Source organism: Nelumbo lutea, chromosome 1 (assembly GCF_056320005.1).
Source record: "Nelumbo lutea isolate HS-2025 chromosome 1, American lotus-T2T, whole genome shotgun sequence".
In the NCBI taxonomy this organism is placed as follows: Eukaryota; Viridiplantae; Streptophyta; class Magnoliopsida; order Proteales; family Nelumbonaceae; genus Nelumbo; species Nelumbo lutea.
In genome coordinates this window covers 149695264-149714928 of record NC_142684.1, presented here as the reverse complement: position 1 = coordinate 149714928, position 19665 = coordinate 149695264, and the positions used below count along the sequence as shown (strand labels likewise).

Below are 19665 nucleotides of genomic sequence, written 5' to 3'. Positions count from 1 at the left end.
GCTGGTTGGTCTGAAAGAAATTTTCCGGGCTCAACCTTGACGGCATCACTATGAAGGGCTTGTCTCCTGAGACGGTGGACCAGGCGGAGGAGGAAGAGCCTGACTCCCCGGAGGATGAGGACGAGGTGGAGGAGGTGGACCCCTGAGGCTGGCGGCGTTAGTTTTTTGCTTCTGATTTCTGGTGGCTCCTGGGTGACTGCTTCAATGTCGTAGGTGAGGTTGAAGGGAGTTTCTCCTGTGGCGGTCTTCTCTATGGTTCGGTAAGCCCATAGGACGCTGGGTAGCTCGTTTGCCCACAGTCCTTTAGCTTAGTCTAGGCGTGCTTTGAGTCTGCGAAGAATAGCTCTGTTTGTGACCGCTGCTTGACCGTTTGCTTGAGGATGTGCGACCGAGGTGAAGTTCTGTCAGATCCCCATGTCTTAGCACCAGTTCTAGAATTTGATATCCTCGAACTGCTTGTCGTTGTTAGAAATTAGCACCCGAGGTAATCCGAAGCGGCATACGATGTTCTTCCAAAAGAAGTTCTAAACGTTTTGGGCTGTGATTGTTACAAGAGGTTCAGCTTCTACCCACTTGGTGAAATAATCCACTGCTACCACTAAGAACTTCCTCTGGCCTATCGCTAGTGAAAATGGCCCAAGTATGTCGATGCACCATTGTGCGAAAGGCTACGGGCTAGTGAGGTATCTGAGGTCGGCAGCGAGCTGATGGTGGATGTTGGCATGCTTTTGGCATTTGTCACACTTTCTGACGAGCTCAATGGCGTCTGCTTTCATTGTTGACCAGTAGTATCCCTGTTGTAGTGCTTTTTGGGAGAGGGCCCTGCCCCCCAAGTGTCCACCGCACAGATCCTCATGAGTGTCGCGGAGTACAAGCTTGGCTTCGGTAGGCCGCATGCAGTGCAGGTAGGGGAGCGTGTAGGATCTTCGATACAATTGTTCGTCTATCATGACATATTTGACTGCCTCACGCTCTACCCTTCTGGTGGCATTGCGATCTGCAGAGAGAGTCCTATGTGGCAAGAAGCTCACGAGTGGGTCAATCCAGCTCAGCTCTGCTTGGCTAACTGGGACAAGGCGTCGGCCTCAGTGTTCTCCGACCTTGGGATTTGCTTGATGAAGTATGACTGGAAGTTGGGCAGGGCCTCCTGCACTTTGGCTAAGTAAGCAATCATAGTCGGTTTGCGAGCTTTGTACTGTCCTATGACCTGATTGACCATGAGCTGGAAGTCACTGCAGATGATGATGTGCTTGGCTTTCATTTCTTTGGCTAGAGCTAGCCCAGCTATCAACGCTTCGTACTCCACTTCATTGTTGGATGCCACGAACTTGAAGCGCAGTGCGTACTCCAATTTTGTGCCACTTGGGTCGTGCATGACTATTCAGGCTCCGCTACCCTGCTGGTTCGAGGAGCTATCTACGTTAAGGATCCAGGGCTGCTCATTCCAGTTCGCGCTTGGCCTCACTAGGAGAGATGTCGTACTGGCTGCAACCTCATGGTGCTCAGACTCGACCGGCCTGGGAGCTTCAGGCTCGCCCAAATTGGGGGCCTTGTGCTCAACCGACCTGGGGACTTCAGAGCCGAAAGTGCATTCTACAATGAAATCTGCTAAGGCTTGGGCTTTAATAGCAGTCTGCGGCTTGTATTGGAGATCGTACTCGTTGAGCTCAACGGACCACTTCTTCAGTCGACCAGAGACCTCGGGCTTGAGTAAAACTTGCCTCAAAGGTTTGTCGGTGAGGACGATAATAGTGTGAGCTTGGAAGTATGGGCGGAGCTTTCGGGCTGCGATAACTAGTGCGTAGGCCAGTTTTTCTATCTCTGGGTATCTTGTCTCTACTCCCTATAGCACTTTACTAACATAGTAGATAGGTCGTTGGACCCGATCTACTTCTTTTATTAGTACCGAACTGACCACTTCATCGCTGGTTGAGAGGTACAGCTCTAAAACATCGCCCTCTTCGGGTCAGGTTAAGACCGGTATACTAGCAAGTTATTTTTTGAGCTCGCCAAACGCGAACTAACAGTCTTGGGTCCATTCGAACCCTTTGCTTTTAATTGCCTTAAAGAAAGGCAGGCAGCGATCTGCCGATTTGGACATGAAGCGGCTCAGGGCGGCTATTCGGCCATTCAGCCTCTAAACCTCCTTCATTTTTTGGGGTGGTTGCATGTCTAAGATGGCCTTTATTTTGTCCGGGTTGGCCTCAATGCCACACCGATTCACGATGTACCCTAGGAATTTACCCGAGGTGACTCCAAAGGCACACTTGTTGGGGTTCAACTTCATATTGAATTTACGCAAAATTTCAAAAACTAAATCCAAGTCTTGTATTAAGTCGCAAGAAAGCTGGGTTTTGACGACCATGTCGTCTACATAACATTCCACCTTTTCGCCAATCAATGGCTCAAATAATTTATTTACAAGTCTTTGGAAGGTCGCCCTAACATTTTTTAATCCGAAGGGCATGACCTTGTAACTGTACAAGCCGAGCTCAATTATGAAGGTAGTTTTCTCTTCATCGGTTGGGTCCATCCTGATCTGATTGTAGCCCGAGTAAGCATCTAGAAAGCTCAGCAACTCATGCCCCGAGGTCACGTCCACTAGGCAGTCAATCCTGGGGAGTGGGAAGCAATCCTTTGGGCAAGCTCGATTCAAGTCGGTGTAGTCGACGCACATGCGCAATTTACCGTTAGCCTTTTTTACTAGAACGGGGTTGGCCACCCAACTAGGTAATGGACTTCCCTGATAAAATTGGCTGCAAGGAGCTTCCCGACCTCCTCGTCGACTGCCCTCCACCGCTCCGGGGCTAGGTTGTGTTTCTTCTGTCTAACGGGCCTAACTACAGAATCAGTATTAAGCTTATGAGTTATGATGTTGGGGTCTATGCCGGGAATTTCTGTCGTGGACCAAGCAAAAACATTTCCTTGATGGAAGCACCAATCTGAAGTGTTCCCTTGAGGACGACGACGTAGCATTTGTGATACTCAAGTTGGTCACCTCGTGCTACCCCGATGCCAAAGTCCGAGGGGAACTTCATGGCCAAGTAGTAGGTGGACACCACAACCCGTAAAGCATGGGTAATTGGCCGACCTACTATGGCATTGTACAGGGAGGGGGTTGCGACCACCAAGAAGTCATGGTTGAGCCTCACACTGCTAGGCCAGGTGTCGACTTCCACGGGTAATGTCACCCTTCCTAGGGGCCGAACTTCCTCTCTGTTGAAGCCCACCAGGGGAGTGTCTATGGGCTTTAAGTCGCTCTCCCAAAGCTGAAGTTTGTCGAAGGCCGCTTTGAAGAGGATGTCTGCCGAGCTGCCCGAATTAACAAGGACTCGCTTGACTTCGAAGTCATTGATCTTCACTTTTATGACGAGCGTGTCATCATGGGGGTAATGGACCCCGCGTGCATCATCCTCTGTGAAGAAGATGGGGTCTTCTGTCCTTGGTCGCTTCGAAGGGTTCTGTCCTTCCCTGTCGGTCTCGCGAGCTGATGCGTGAGCTGCTGTTGAGGTGCAGCCTGCCACAATGGAGCCTCCGACTATGACATGGATGATACCCCAGACCAGTCTCTCCTCGGGGGGGCTGCTTCTACGGTTGTTTCGCTTACCTGCTGGACTCGGGAGCGTCTCTACTTTGCTCCCCTTGTCGACCTGCTTTATTATTATTATTATTATTATTATTATTATTATTATTATATTATTATTATTATTATTATTATTTTGTACAAAATTTTGTAAATATCCGCGATGGATGAGTTCTTCTATCTCATCATGGAGGTTTTTACAACTTTCGGTACTATGACCGTGATCTTTATGAAAATTGCAATACAAATTTTTATTTTGGGTGCTAGGGTCGGTCTTCAACGAGGTGGCCACTTCACATATGGAGCGTCCTTGATTGCCATGACGATCTTAGCCTGTTTTGTGTTGAGGGGCATGTAGTCCCTTTCTGCTACTAGGGTTCTGGCTCCCTCTTTCTTTTTTTTGGGCTATGTCCTTCTTCCTATTGTCGCCCTAGGACGGGGGTTCTGGCTCCCTCTTTCTTTTTTCTGGGGCCTGCTTGCCCTTCTAGTTGATCTCCTCCTTAGTCCCGATGAACCGATCTGCGAGCTTAAGGAACTCGGTTACGGTTTTGGGTTGGTTGACAACTATGTGCTACTTGAATTCCTTATGGGTGATACCTCGCTTGGCTGCTGTGAGGTGAACTGTGGGATTCAGGTTGGGTATCTGCAAACAAGCATCATTGAACCGCTTGATGTAGCTCTGGATGGACTCCCCTTCCTTTTGCACTATGCCGAGGATGCTCTCCTGAGTTCGAGGGCATCTCTTGCTGGTGATAAAGTGGGAGGTGAAAACTTGCACGAACTGTGCCCAACTTGTTACCGAGCCGGGTGCGGGGTTTTGTACCAGGTGCGGGCCACTCCTTTGAAGGTAGTGGAAAAGGCCACACACATGCATGACTCGCTAGCCCGTGCCAGGTGCATCTGGGACTGGAAGGCGTCCACATGGTCATTTGGATCAAAAGACCCATCATACTTGTCTAGAGGAGGGAGCTTGAAATCCTTTGGCATGGGGACAACCAGGAGTTCTGGAGATAGCGGGGAAGAAACCGAGAGAAGGGGGTAGTTTTTACTTCAACTAAGCACATCTCCTCCTTTCCTTTGAGCTCGGGAGACGCTCTGGAAGTGGTTCGGCGAGCTCGCTGGCGTCTTCGCTGCTACTTTGCTGGTTCGGCGTTGGTGCTCGACGCCTCGGTGTTGCCGAGCTCGATAGGCTCGGACTGCTGGTGACGACTCTAGACCGAAGGGCCTTGTCTGTAGCCCGCTGCTAGGACCTCAAATGGGTTTTCCGCTAACGGGAGCTCGAACTGTGAAGGTTGTGGTGACACGGGCTTTGTTGGGTGAGAGACCCCTGACCCGCCCACAGGCTGCGAGGCGGGTGCCGAGGGGGCAGCCGGCCTCTCTTTATTGCTATGGGAAGAGGCATGGCTCTTGGCTGGATCCTGGACCTAGGAGGCTTCTCTTCGGTGAAGCCGCTCACTCCAGCGGGTGGGCTTGGCCTACTTCGTGGCCGGGTGCCGAGGGGGAAGCGACATCTGGGCCTGAGGCAGAGAGGGAAATTGCTACTGGTACTGGTACTGGGAAACCTGGTGCAACACTTGCTGTTGGTAGAGTTGAAACTGTTGGAACTATTGCATCTGAGCCTGCATGGCCCGCACACATTGCATTAAGTCTTCCAGTTGGTTCTGGTTGGCCGTTGGGGGCACAACCGAGGGTTCAACAGAGGTTGCTCCTATTGTAGAAGGGAGTGGGGCAATGGCGGGTGCCACTGTAAGAGGCACATTCAAACTGGGGACTCCGTCCATGGTGAGGGGGACGATAAACTGTCCAGTGTAGACAGTAGGAAGTTGGGGCTGCTCTCCAGAAGCGTTCTAGTTGTTGCCATGTCCAGCATTGCTGGAAGAAGCCATGAAGAATGCTAAGTTTTTGGAAGAAAGTGCTGTAAAAGCTTGGAGGAAGGCTTTTAGTAGCGTTTCCCAAAGACGACGCCAAATGATGTGGCACGATCTGGACACTCCTAGCTGGCTATTGACTAGCTCCTTGTTGGCAACGAACGACACCTGAGAAGATGAAGAAGAAGGATTCCCGGGGATTTGCCCGGCGGGAATACTCTGAAGCTTAAGTTAGAACGCTGGGGAGCAAGGAGAGAGAGAGTATAAAAGGCTAAGAGTGTAGATCGAGCTAGATCACTATGTTTCAAGATTATCTTGTGAGCGAATAAGAGTGCAAGTTCAGATCTAAATCTCAAAGAGCCTGTCTCTCCGCTTTAAGGGCTTTTATAGGGGTGTTCTTGTCAAATCCAGCGTAACTGCCATTGGGCTCCTGTTGTAGCCGTTACCTGCCAGGGCTGCGCAGGTGATCGTTACAATGCACTGCCTGCGTGGTTGAGTGACACGTCTCGAAAGGGACAGGCACGCCACCATCTGTTGAGAGACATGGGGCAGACTGTCAATCGGGCAGGGACTGTGCCGTCAGTTGAGAGACGTGGCACAGTCTGACGAGTACGGTATCATCAGATGGAAGCTTCCTGAGAGCGCCGCATCATAGTCACAAGTTACTTCGTAGCGGGCCATCCTTTCCACGAGCTACCTTGTAGCAAGCCCTTAGGGGTACTTCGAGGTGACCCTCATCAAGGTTGGTCTTTGGGGCAGTTCTTCTGCCTAGGTGCTGAGCAAACTGGTTTCCCTAGCTTGCGAACTGAAATAATATTGAAGTATTCCTTTCTCAGTAGCTCAGGGGATCCGGAGTTCGCATTGTAGCGAGCTCCCCCTACAGAGAGCTATGATGTAGCAAGCTGTTCTACAGACTTGTTACTTGGTCGCAGTCAAGCCAGGCTGCTGAGCTGTTGCTCGTGCTGTGTTAGGTTCACATGTCGTCATCTTAGTAGGTTGGGTCAAATCATCCTCCATTAGGTTTTACCTCCAAAACCAATAACTCTTCTCTTTTAGTTTTTATAGCCGTCAATTTCTCCTCTTCTTCATGAACTTGTTTCCTTTTATTTTCCAATGCATCGGTAGATTTATTAATATTTGGCTTCCTGTTGTTGATCTCTTCTTTCTCTTTATATAAATGAATCTTCTCCATTGGAGAAGATAATGAACAATACAAAGTGTAAAAAACAAACTAAGATAATTTCATAAATTAAAAAAAAATGATAAAATAAATTAGAGAAGGGTAGTTTGGGCATTTGGAAAACTTTAAATAGTTGGATGAGAATCTTTTTTGAAGTTAACTGATGGAGTGCTAATGGAGGGGGGGTCTTTGTCTAACGGATAAAGTCCAAGGGGGTCTTTGTCGCAAATTGAAGTTAAGGGGGTCTTTGTCACCGACCCCATAATATAAGGGGGTCTTTATAATTCACCCATTATATTATTAAAATCTTAATTATATGATTTAATGAAAGAGAACAATATTTAACATCTAAAATATAGGAGTTAAATGAGAAGGAATTGAATGAAGTGAAAAGTTATAGTTCAAATTACATATTTTACCTTTATTGCAAAAGTAGGGGTATTTTAGTAAAAAGTTAATAAGTGAATGGAGTTAAATAAAGCACTTAATGAGAATGAATTGAATGAAGTAAAATGTAATAATTCAAATTATGTTTTTTTGCCCTCACAATGAGGGGGATTAAATTTAAATGTAGAGATATTTTAGTTAAATAAAGGTCCACAAAATTTAGTGTTATTTGACAAGTCTTTTTTGAAAAATATTCTAGAAGTAACAGCTAAAAGAATAGGGGATGTTTTGCTAATCTTTCTAAAGGATCTTTTAGGCTTTCAAAGCTTGGAAGACCAATAGTGAACTTTTCCTGTTTGGCAAACAAAAGACAAAAAGCAAAAAAAGATATCCCCCCGAAAAGCTCAAAATTGTCCAGAAGCTTCATTTGAAGCTTTTGGTCTTATCGAGCTTATGGGATCTCGATAGGGGTCATTCGAAAAACCTTCATTTCACTCTCACATTCTGCTCAAAGCGCATAGGCCTCCTAAACGAACGAATATCGACACCAGGTATGGTCGTATGGAGCACTCCTTCCTCTTCTTCCTTCCTACTTTTTCTTCGTTTTTTTTTTTTTTCTTTCTTCTTTGATCTGAATCTCTATTCGTATCTCTATCTTTTAGATTGATCACTATTGCTTCAGGATTCTCACTTTAGCATTCTTCGTGCATTTTCCTGTTCATTAAAGTTTCTAGGTTTCTAGTCGCCAAAGTCATCAAGCGATCGAGAATATCATTTCATTTTACAAGATCTAATCATTGTGTGTACAGTCCAAGGTGAAAAATTAGAGTTGTCACTGGTTACCTAGAATAATCCAACTACAAAACTCGTAGTTATTAGATTTTTTAAAATTTATTATTTTCATGTTTTATTTTATGATTCCATTGTTCGTTTTGTAGATTGCATTTGAATCAAGCAGCCACTTGATTATTCCTTTCACCAGGTATGTCATTTCTTTTTCTTGTTTTGATATATGAAATAGTTATTATTCGAATAACCCAACAAATTAGAGTTGTCACCTCGCCTCTTCTTCTCTGTGTCTTTGTGTTATGCGGATTTAACCACCATTCCTGAATTGGTGGTACAGAGTAAATGATCTTGTGAATAGTTAAAGCCTTTGGGTTTTCTCAACAAAAGACAAAGCTGAACAACGGAAATAGGACTTGACCACTTCTCTAGTGAATGAATCTGCTAGCTCATTTGTTAACTTTCTTTTCACTAAAGTGAATGGAAGAGGGGTCAATTGCTAAAACTTTGAAAGCCAGAACAAATTGGAATGATGGGCTGTGAATTCACATTTCATGGTAATTGTATTTTTCTTTTTTTTAATCAGCATGTCGTGGTAATTGTTGCAAGAAATTTTTGCATAAAATTGAAAGCCATCCAAATTGTTGAAACGACAGAAACATTTATTTCTGTATGACTGTATCTGATTGAGTTGCATATGTTTTGTTATGGTGTCATCATCATCTCTAGACAGGAAACTCTCTAAAATTAAAACGGGAATGCTTTTATAAAGGAACTTGAATTCAAGAACAAACAAGCAATTGGTGGGCTTCCATAAGGACAATCTAGTAATAGATTGACAATATGTGCCTCAAATAGCCCATTTTCATAAGAATTCATTGAATTAGAACTATATTTTAAGTTTCCTCCTATTGGCTTCACTTCTTCATAATTAACTCCCACTATTAATAGTTGTTAGATCCATTTAGCTTTTATAATTTAACTAACATCATTATCTCATAAAAAGTATATGTTGTTGACAAGGTCTGTACCTAGTTAGGTGGGTAGTAAAATGGCAGGGAAGTACCTTGGTTGTAGCTTATCTAGATTCACACCAAATTGGCAGAATGTTTAGCCACAGAAAAGTATTTAATTGAAATGATTATGAGCTATTGATAGTTCTTTGCAACTATACAAATAGTTCCATTTGGTTAGTGTTCCCCCTAATGATTTTTGAATTGGTGAGGGATAAAGAAAGTCAAGTGATAGTTCTTTGCAGTTCTACAAAATACAAGGTGTGTTAAAAAAATAAAAGATGGTTAACACAATGAAAAGAATAGTAACAAGACAACGAAATTAGCAGAAAGGGCATATCTGTATTCACTGCATAACCATCATTTAAATAGCAAGAAAACATAACAAACTATCAGAGATTCTAGTACCAAACACTCCTGATATGACTCCTACAAAATAGCAAATACAACCCAACTGAAAGGACTAAGTCATTATTTGACTAACTCAACAGTAAATAGTTTCTAAATTAATCTTTAACACCCTCCCTTAATGTAGAAATTTAACACCTAAAAGATCTCTTAAATCCATGAATTTTTTTAGTGGAAGTGGCTTGGTGAATACATCTGCAACTTGATCATTGGTACTGCAATATTCCATCTTGATGTCTCCTTTTGCAACTAGCTCTTTTATGAAATGATGGCGTGTCTCAATATGCCTTGTTCTACTATGGTAGACTTGATTCTTTGTCATAGCAATTGTGGATTGATTGTCACAATAAATAGTAGTCGCCTCCACTTGAGTTTGCTTCATATCATCCGGGATTCTTCGCAACCAAACTCCTTGACAAGCTGCTGCTGTTACTGCCATATATTCAACTTCTGAGGATGATAAAGTTGTAGATGATTGTTTTTTTGAGCTCCAAGAAATAACTCCGTTGCCCATAGTGAAAACATAACCTGTAGTACTCTTCCGATCATCAATGCAGCCTCCCCAATCACTGTCAGAAAAACCATACAACTTGAAGTTGTTATTGTGCTTGTACCATATCCCAAATGAACTTGTTCCTTTCAAGTATCTAAGAATTCGTTTGGCAGCCCCCAAGTGATACTTGGACTTTGCATAAACCTGGACAAGAGACTTGTTGTTTGCGAAATATCCGGTTTTCTATTCGTGAAATATAATAGACTGCCAACAAGGCTTCGATAAAGCTGAACATCAACTTTTTCTCCTCCATCATCCTAGCTGAACTTTTGATTAGTGCACATGGGAGTACTTACAAGATTGCAATCTTTTAAGCTAAACCTTGTAAGAAGATCATTGACATATTTTTCTTGTGTCATAAAAATCTTATTATCACATTGCTTAATTTTCAGCCCCAAAAAGAAATTCATCACCCCCAAATCAGTCATATCAAACTCATCTATCATCAGTTGCTTAAACTCATTCAATAAAGCATCACAATTACTTGTATAAATCAGGTCATCAACATAAAGACAAACAATGAGAGTATCACATGTACCTCTGGCTTTGACGTACAAGGTTGGTTCACTTGGGCTTCTTTGAAATCCGTTCTTACTGAAATGTCCATCAGTTCTCCCATACCAAGCACGAGGTGCTTGTTTTGAGCCGTAAAAGGGCTTTTCTCAAACGGTACACTTTATCTTCATGGCCTGCAATCTCATAGCCTTTCGGTTGTCGTACGTACACTTCTTCTTCTAAGATTCTGTTTAAGAATGCTGACTTCACATCAAACTGGTAAACTTTCTAGTGAAAATGAGCAGCAATAGATAAAATAGTTCGTATAGTATCAAACCTTGCTACTGGAGAGAAGGTTTCTTCAAAGTTTATACCCTCTCGCTGCATGTACCCAAGTGCAACAAGCCTTGTTTTATACTTTTGAACAGAACCATCAGCCTGGTACTTGATCTTATAGACTAATTTCAGCCCAACGACCATCTGGAATGTCAAGTAGCTCTCATGTCTTGTTTCTTTCTAAGGCTTTCATTTCCTCATCCATTGTTGTACGCCATTCTTTGGACTTGATGGCTTCTTCAAAGACAATTGGTTCATTAATCTTGGCAATTTGACATCGTTCTGTGTTGTCATAAATTTCTTGCAATGATCTCCATTTTCTTGGAGGTGTCTCTGATGAAGACGAGCTTGGTGAGTGTGAGCTTGAGACCGGTGATTGACTGTTTGTTGGTGTAGAGGAACCAGAACCTCCATTCTCATTTTCTTGCCTTGTAGGAGAGTTAAGGAACTCACCATCTTCTAATATTGGACCTGATTGCACAATCTCCCAATTCCATGCACTCTTCTCATCAAATACAACATCACGACTTATTAGTAACTTTTTTGTGACAGGGTCATAGAGACGATACCCTTTAGTTTCAATACTATAGCCAACAAATATGCATTTAATACTGTTGTCATCTAACTTCCCTCTCTTTTGAGATGGAACATGCACATGTGCAATACATTCAAAGATTCTAAGATGAGTTACCTTAGGCTTCCACCCATGCCATGCTTCAAATGGTGTCTTTTGACTCAAAGCTGCTGTTAAAGATCTATTGAGAAGGTAGGCTACTGTATGGATTGCTTTTGCCTAAAAAACTTTTTGGAAGACTTTTATCTTTCAGCATGCTTTTTTTCATTGCTACAATACTCTGATTCTTCCGCTCAACCACTCCATTTTGCTGTGGAGTGTAACTAGCTGTTAACTGTCTCTTGATGCCGAACTCTTCACAAAAACTATCAAATTCTCCTGATAGAAATTCTCCACCATGATCTGTCCTCAAGACTTTCAGTTACTGCTCACTTTGTTTTTCAATATAGGCCTTAAACTTCTTGAACACCGAAAAGGCTTCTGATTTTTCTTTCAAAAAATATACCCACGTCATTCGGCTAAAATCATCAACAAAGACTAGAAAATACCTGCTGTTGTTGAGGGAATATGTTGTCATGGGCCCACAAACATCCGCATGAATCAGTTCTGTAGGTTTGGAACCTCTTCTTGCTTTGCCTGTCGGGAAAGAATCACGATGTTGCTTTCCAACTACACAACTCTCACAGACATCATCAACATTTTTAATTACAGGCAAACCATCAACAAAATTATGTTCATATGAGCCAAACTTCTGAAATTAAGATGCCCATATCTATAATGCTAAACCCAGGTTTTGTCACTTAGTTGCTTTCAAAGCATGCTGATCAGTAGAGGTGAGAATGTAGGGAAAAATTTTGTTTTTTTTTTACATGGGTACTTCAACTACCAACTGCGTTTTCGATTTGTCTTTATACACAAAGCAAATGGAATCTTCAAAGACAAGAGAATACCCATCCAACATAAATTGCCCAACACTCGACAAATTTGAATTCAGATGAGGAACATACAACACATTTTGAATATATTTCAATCCAAGAGAGTTCAACATCACAGTACCTTTTCCTTGTGCCTCATGTACTGTTCCATCACACATTGTGATCTGACTAGTCACATATTCATCTAAATCGGTGAAAAGATGCAAATCACTTGTCATGTGATTGCTGCAGCCGTTGTCGATGTACCAAGCTTTTGGAGAACATTCTTTGGCAAAGAAACATGCAAGAAATAGACTTTTGGTATCATCTTCTCCTTTCTCCTGGGCTAGATTGGCATGCTGCTCCTTACGCTAGCAAAATTTCTCTATATGGCCATATCTCTTACAGTAGTAACACTGTTTAGGGATTCGATTCTCACCTTTATCATAGTTTCTTGAACCTTGGTCGTACTCATTGGAACGACCACTGCTTCTGCCTCTTCTTCTTCCTCGTGACGAAGAACCACCATGCGTCTTGGAGTTGCTTTGACTTCTTGGTTCACCTTGTGAGAGTTGCATCTTACTGTAAAAAGCATTATCAACAGAAACATCATCATATTTCTTCATCCTATCTTCACGAGAGAAAAGAGAACCCTACAACTCATCAAGAGTTAACATACTCAAGTCTTTTGATTCTTTTATTACAGCACAACATGATCATATTTCTTAGGCAAATTCTTAAGAATTTTCTCAACCACTTTTTCTCACTCAAATCTTCACCATACTTTCTAATTTGATTCACAACATCAATCACGTTGGAAATATAATCAGACAAAACATCTCCATCTTTCATAAGCAAACTTTTAAATTTTCTACGAAGAGTTTGAAGTTTAACAGTTACCACTTTTGCAGTGCCTTGATACGTCGCTGTATACAATCCTTCCTAAGCTTCTTTGAACCTTGTTGTAGCAGATATGCGTCGGAAAATCACGTCATCCACAGCTTGTTGGATGAAGAATAAAGCTTTGGCATCTTTCTTTCGAAGGTCTCTGAGAGTATCAGCTGCCACTCCGTCTTCAATATAGCCCTTCTCCACTAAATCCCATAGTTCTTGGGATAAAAACAAGGTCTTCATCTTGGTACTCCACACATCATAATTACTCCCTTGGAAAATTGGAATTGAAGGTTGCGATGGGTTCACTCTAATGTGATTATTGGCCATTTGTGATTATTTGCCATGCTTTTTGCCATTGCTACTAGAATCTCTCAGGTTATGTTTTCACTATGGGCAACGGAACTATTTCTTGGAGCTCAAAGAAACAACCATCTATAGCTTTGTCATCCTTAGAAGTTGAATATATGGTAGTAACAGCAGTAGCTTGTCAAGGAGTTTGGTTGCGAAGAATCTTGGATGATATGAAGCAAACTCAAGTGGAGGCAACTATTATTTATTGTGATAATCAATCCACAATTGCTATGACAAATAATCCAGTCTATCATAATAGAACAAGGCATATTGAGACACGTCATCATTTCATGAGAGAGCTAGTTGCAAAAGGAGACATCAATATGGAATATTGTAATACCAATGATCAAGTTGCAGATGTATTCACCAAGTCACTTCCACTGAAGAAATTCATGGATTTAAGAGATCTTTTAGGTGGTGTTAAATTTCTACATTAAGGGAGGGTGTTAAAGATTAATGTAGAAACTATTTACTGTTGAGTTATTCAAATAATGACTTAGTCCTTTCAGTTGGGTTGTATTTGCTATTTTGTAGGAGTCATATCAGGGGTGTCTGGTACTAGAATCTCTGATACCAGATGTTAAAAAAATAAAGGATGGTTAATACAATGAAAAGAACAGTAAAAGACAATGAAATTAGCAGAAAGGGCATATCTTTATTCACTGCATAACTAACATTTAAATAGCAAGAAAACATAATAAACTATCAGAGATTCTAGTACCAAACACCCCTGATATGACTCCTACTAAATAGAAAATACAGCCCAACTAAAAGGACTAAGTCATTATTTGACTAACTCAACAGTAAATAGTTTCTACATTAATCTTTAACAAGGTGTACCCACATGAGTATAATGTGGGACTTTTTTGATTTGTTCAATTTCATCAATCTAAGGCTCTTTTGCCTACCTTATCTTTGCTTCAACTTGTGTGTAAATTATAACAAATATGAAGGATATACAGAAAATGAATTAGAAAGGATTGTAAATGATATACGGTATATATATATATCCTTGGATTAGTTAGGTTTGAGTCCCTATTTTCTTGTTTATCAACTTTAAGTTTATCTCTGCAGTGGTTGTTTCTCCATTTAGAATACATATGTTGTATACATAAATTCATGTGTTAGCATTTCCAGAATGTAAGGCATTATACAACAAAGGATGACCTAATATGCTCGAGAGATGAATTTATAAGAGAAGCGTTGTTGGATCCATTCAATCAAAAGAAACAAAACATACTCTCAAGTGCTTTCAAGACCTGCAACTGCACATCATCTAATGAGCTTCAACATGTCCCAGTAACTACAGTTCACCTTTTTTGGTCATTCAGGAGGTGATTTTCACAAAAAGTTTCCATATCTAAAATAGAGCATGATCACCTACAACTACCTAGCATTTCTCCTAAACCTTCAGATTTACCTTCAGCTTGTGTTACGAAATTGTACTTAACCTCTTCCCAGTCAAACCTCTTGGCAACATTGAAACCGATCCTGTGTGGATGCAATGACGATAGCCACCTTCCTGTGGGAGCTCTGGGATAGTGTTGATTTTATGTAATGGTTGTGATCCAGATTCAGCAATGATCTGTACTTGACTGTCTTCCAATTGAATAACCATTTTATTCGGTTTTAGTTGATTGTACGTGGGGTTTTCGATTGAATCATGTGTGCTTAAGTGGGTATAGTTGTCTAATTTTTACTTGCAGCTTGAAATTTTAGATTCAATCCTTAACGCTTTTGGTTTAAGTGGGTTGGGATTACTTTTAGTTTTATATTTAAGTCTACTTTTCTGTAATGATTTGTTACATGGATATTAAGGGAAATGTTTTGTTTATCTATTGATTGTAGTTTTTGGGAAATTCAAAGTTTTAAATACTCTTTGCAACTTGAAATTTCAGATTCAATCCTTAATGTTTTTAGTTAAAGTGGGTTAGGATTGCTTGTAGTTTTCATATAAATCTAATTTACTTGAATGATTTGTATAGGGAAATATATGAGTGGGGCCCATTTTAATATTTTGAAAAAGTAAATAAAGTGGGACCTGCAAGTACTATTCATATGCTTGAAATGTTACTCGATCCCATGCATGACATTTCACATTTATGTAAGAGGGATCCACAAATGCATTTGCCGAACGGTCTTTTGGTCTTTCTAGCTTTTGAAAAATATTGCAATCAAACGGTATTTGATCTTTGAAAATCTATCTGTGAAAGCTTGTCTTTTTTTGATGTCTTGAGCTTTTGGAAGATCTTCTTAAAAAGACTTGTCAAACGCCTCCGTAGTGAGCTTTTACATAACGATTTTGGCAGCCCAAAGATCGTTTAGTTGGAGGCATGTCTTTATGCGTGAAGACGAGACAAAAAAAAGGCGAGAAGCTTCATTTCTAACTCCTAAAAAGATGACAGCTTGTGCGAAAAGACGCACCAAACAAGGCCATAATATACCTTAGATATAGAGTTCAATGAAAGAAAATGAGAATTGATACTTTAAATATTAAATTTTAGAGATATGTCGATTTTTTTTTTTTGTAGAACTTTTATATTTTATAACATCATTGATTAAATCCATTTCATCCAAATGGCTAGGCTGATGGCATACAAGTTTGATGAAAAAACTGTTTTGTTTTTGAGTTGGTGTTAATTTTTTATTCTAATTTCCTCATAAAATTATTCTTATTTATCATATTTATTTTTGTATAATTAATATGATAAATTTATACTATTAGAGGTGTACCTGAATATTTTCTACAAATTAATATATTTTTAATGTATTTGTGTTTTTATCTTTTGTAGATTTTTTTTTATGGAGAAGTACGGATTTGCCCAATGCTGATTTCTGATTTACACTGCAAAGCTATCCATCCCATCTCGATTCGTAACATTGTAGGTACGATCTCCCTTTACCATGACTATAACTAACCTTTGAACCTCCACATCTTTTCTTCAATCTGCTCCATTAAAATGAATTCCGCTTGTGTTCTCCCCGAGCACAGGCGAAGTTATTACATGTCTCCCTGTCCTGGCTACAAAATCTTGCATGACCTCCCAAACAAAGTCCCGACCTGGAAGAGGCGATACTTCGTAGTTCATAACACTGCAAGGTGGTTGTTTCCAACTCATTGGAGACCTTCCATTCAGGACCTCGGCATCAAGTTGGACAAAGAGAAACAGGAGGAAGTCCAATCTTGGGTGAAGCTCGAGCTGAAGTTCAAAAATTTCGTGACCGAAGAGAAGCTCATACAAGCCGGGTTGAGTCCTCTTGGTAGGTCACCATCATGATTGTCGTACTTGCTTTCTTATTCATGGTTTATCTGGATCTTGTAAATTAACATGATCGTTACTTTTTGAAGGAGCCATGGTTGATATCCCTGTTGCCAAGCTCTTTGGAAGTATGAAGAAGGGGAAGAAGAGGAGAGCCTCCAAGAAGCACCCTTCGGTTATTGACTTGGTCGAGGAAGACCAAGGTAGGAATTCTCCGTCTCACCTACCCGAGGAAGCCTCGGTGTCCGAGTCCCAGCCCACACAGGCGGCTACTCCTTCAAGAGATGACACATCCTAGGAAGCTCGAAGCATTTTGACTCCAAAGTTTGGTCTCCTCAAGAGTAAGGACACGGTTTTCGCCGAGGAGGTCGTGCATTGGGTCGATCTGCCGATGGCTCAACTTGGGGCCAGAACGGAAACTCACTACATGGTGGTACATACCTGATCTTTGGATTGTACTCTCTATTGCTTTTTCTTGGTACTTAGATTTTGTTTCTTCCTTGGCAGGTGAACTCTGCGATCCATGCTCTTGCCTATCAATCTGAGGTGCAGCTGAAGCGAGCCCTCCAAGCTGAAAAAACCTCCCAAAGTGTTCAGTGCGAACTGGACTTAGCTCGTGGTGAGATTCATAAGTTGGAGAATGATGCGCGAGCCCAAAAGGAGATGATCGTGATAGTGAGGGAGGAAAAGAAAAGGCTCAAGGAGGAAAGGGAGGCCCTCTAGAGGGAAAAAGAGAACCTCGAGGAGCTCATGAAGGAGCGCACACAAATCTTCAAAGACATGATCAAGGATGCTAGGGTTCAGGCCATTGAGGAGTACAAGTCTTTGGTGGAGTAGCGCGATCTGTTGATGGATATCAGCACGACTGCCTATCGCAAAGGCTTCAAGCTCAGCAGGTAGCTGATGAGGTGCAAGTTACCCGGGCTCGACCTCAACGCTATCACCACATCCCAGATCACCAAGGAGATGGCTAGGGAGGCTGCTAATGACCTAGACTCCAAGGAGGAGAGTGGTGATGACCTTCTTGATGAAGAGACGGCAGAGGAGGGAGATGGAGATGCTGCCACCGAGGACCACATGGAGACTGACCCACCTGTCGGAGCTACTATTGGGGACGAGGAGCCCCATGTCAACTAATGTCTATCTTTCTCTTTTCTTGGACCCCCTGTACATACATGATGTCCCGAGCCATCGAGCTCAGTTGAGTACTTGTAGATATTTTTTTGTCATGTACTTCGAGCTTCACTTTATTAATGCAATGCAATAGTTTCAAAAGTCCTTGTTGTGCAAACTTTTCTAAGTATAGATTACTCCCAAAGTGCCATTCTGATGAGCTAGGCCCGAATAGGAATAACCCGATTTCATTGTATGCTGAAGTAAATAGACATTGTAGGGTATATGCCCGACATGTCTATGTACAAGCTACTTTATTTACCCATGCCGAAGCAACTGGGTTTTTGGTTGTCCATGTCGAAGAGGCGACTGGTTCTTAGTACACCTATGTCGAAGAGGCGAGTAGGACTTATCTACCCATGCCGAAGAGGCAACTGGGTCTTATATTGTGTCGAGGTCATTTGTTAGCTCAACACCATAGTCTTTAATTTCTAGGAGGGATTGCGGTTCTCTCTCCAGTTAGATGTCCTTTTTTACCAACTCGGTGGTCTTATGGACTTGGTAATTTTTTTGGTTGTGTTAGAGTTGGAGTCACAAGCTCATAGATAATATCTCCTCAAGTTGTCAATGTTCCAAGCTCGAGGTACTTGTTTTCCTTCCATAGTCTCGAGCTCATATGTGCCTTCGCCAAACACTCGTCTCACTCGGTATGGACCCTCCCAGTTCGGTCTGAGCTTACCCACATCGGGCTCAAGTACCATTACCTTGTGGAGCACTAGGTCATCGACTCGAAACCGTCGCTTCCTGATTTGAGCATTTTAGTATTGAGCTACTCATTGCTAGTAAGCTGTAGTCCAGATATAGGCCAGGTCGTGTACTTCTTTGATTAGATCCAAGTTAGTCCAGAGCTCATCGTCGTTTCCCCCTTCTTTGTATGCTTCAAGCCGCAATGTTGGCACTCTGATCTTTGTCGGAATCATGGACTCCGTTCCATACATCAGGTTGAAGGGCGTTTCACCAGTTAGAGTCTTGATGGCCATCCTATAGGCCCAAAGGACACTGGGTAGTTCGTCCACCCACAACTCTTTAACTCACGCTAGGCGAGCTTTCAGCCTGCGAACGATAGCCCTGTTCATCACTTTGACCTGTCCATTCGCTTGTGGGTGTGCCACGTGAAGTTTTGCCAAATCTCCAACTCGACACACCAATTCTAGAATTTGATGTCTTCAAACTGCTTCCCATTGTCCGATATCAGCACCTTGGGTATTCCGAAATGGCACACAATGTTCTTCTAGAAGAAGCTCTGCACGTTTTGAGTTGTAATGCTTACCAATGGTTCAACCTCCACCCACTTTGTGAAGTAATCCACTACAGCAATCAAGAATTTCCTCTGCCTAATTGTCGACGGAAATGGACCAAGGATGTTGATACCCCATTCCACGAAGGGCCACGGGTTGGTTAAGTACTTCAAATTGACAGGAGGTTGATGGAGGATGTTGGCGAGCTCGAGTGCGTCTACCTTTATGGAAGGCCAGTAGTAGTCCTGCCTCAATGCTTTTCAGGTGAGCACTCAGCCCCCCAAGTATCCGCTGCATAGTCCTTCGTGGATGTCGCTAAGTACTAGTTCAGCTTCTGGAGGTCGCAAGCAATGTAGGTAAGGGAGCATGGAGGACCCCCTATACAGACGTTCTTCGACGAGGATGTACCAAGCTGATTGACGCTCTACCCTCTGAGCTGCATTACGTTCTACTAGTAGAGTCATGTGGAGCAAATAATCAATGAGCGAGTCAATCCAGCTTGGTTCCGCTTGCAACACGGGAGTGACCTCTTCTGCCTCTCCCGAGAATGCTGGGCTGAGGCAGGTCTTCTATATATACAGTTCGCATTGTGTTGTGGCTGGTATTTGCCAATCGTGACAGGGTGTTGGCCTCAGCGTTTTCGGACCTCAAA

General features: G+C 42.3%; 1 long non-coding RNA gene across 6 annotated transcripts; it reads left to right on the top strand.

Moving 5' to 3' along the window:
* Nucleotides 1-7420: 7420 nt before the first annotated feature.
* On the top strand, nucleotides 7421-17877 carry LOC148878316 (uncharacterized). 6 transcript variants are annotated; one of them, XR_016101713.1, is made up of 8 exons: nucleotides 7433-7569; nucleotides 7746-7833; nucleotides 7957-8000; nucleotides 8145-8361; nucleotides 16135-16228; nucleotides 16335-16603; nucleotides 16692-17032; nucleotides 17110-17877. It is a non-coding gene; the product is annotated as an uncharacterized LOC148878316 (long non-coding RNA). The 6 variants fall into 6 exon arrangements; XR_016101708.1 differs by having other exon boundaries at nucleotides 16692-17035; XR_016101715.1 differs by lacking the exon at nucleotides 8145-8361.
* The last annotated feature ends 1788 nt before the right edge of the window (nucleotides 17878-19665 follow it).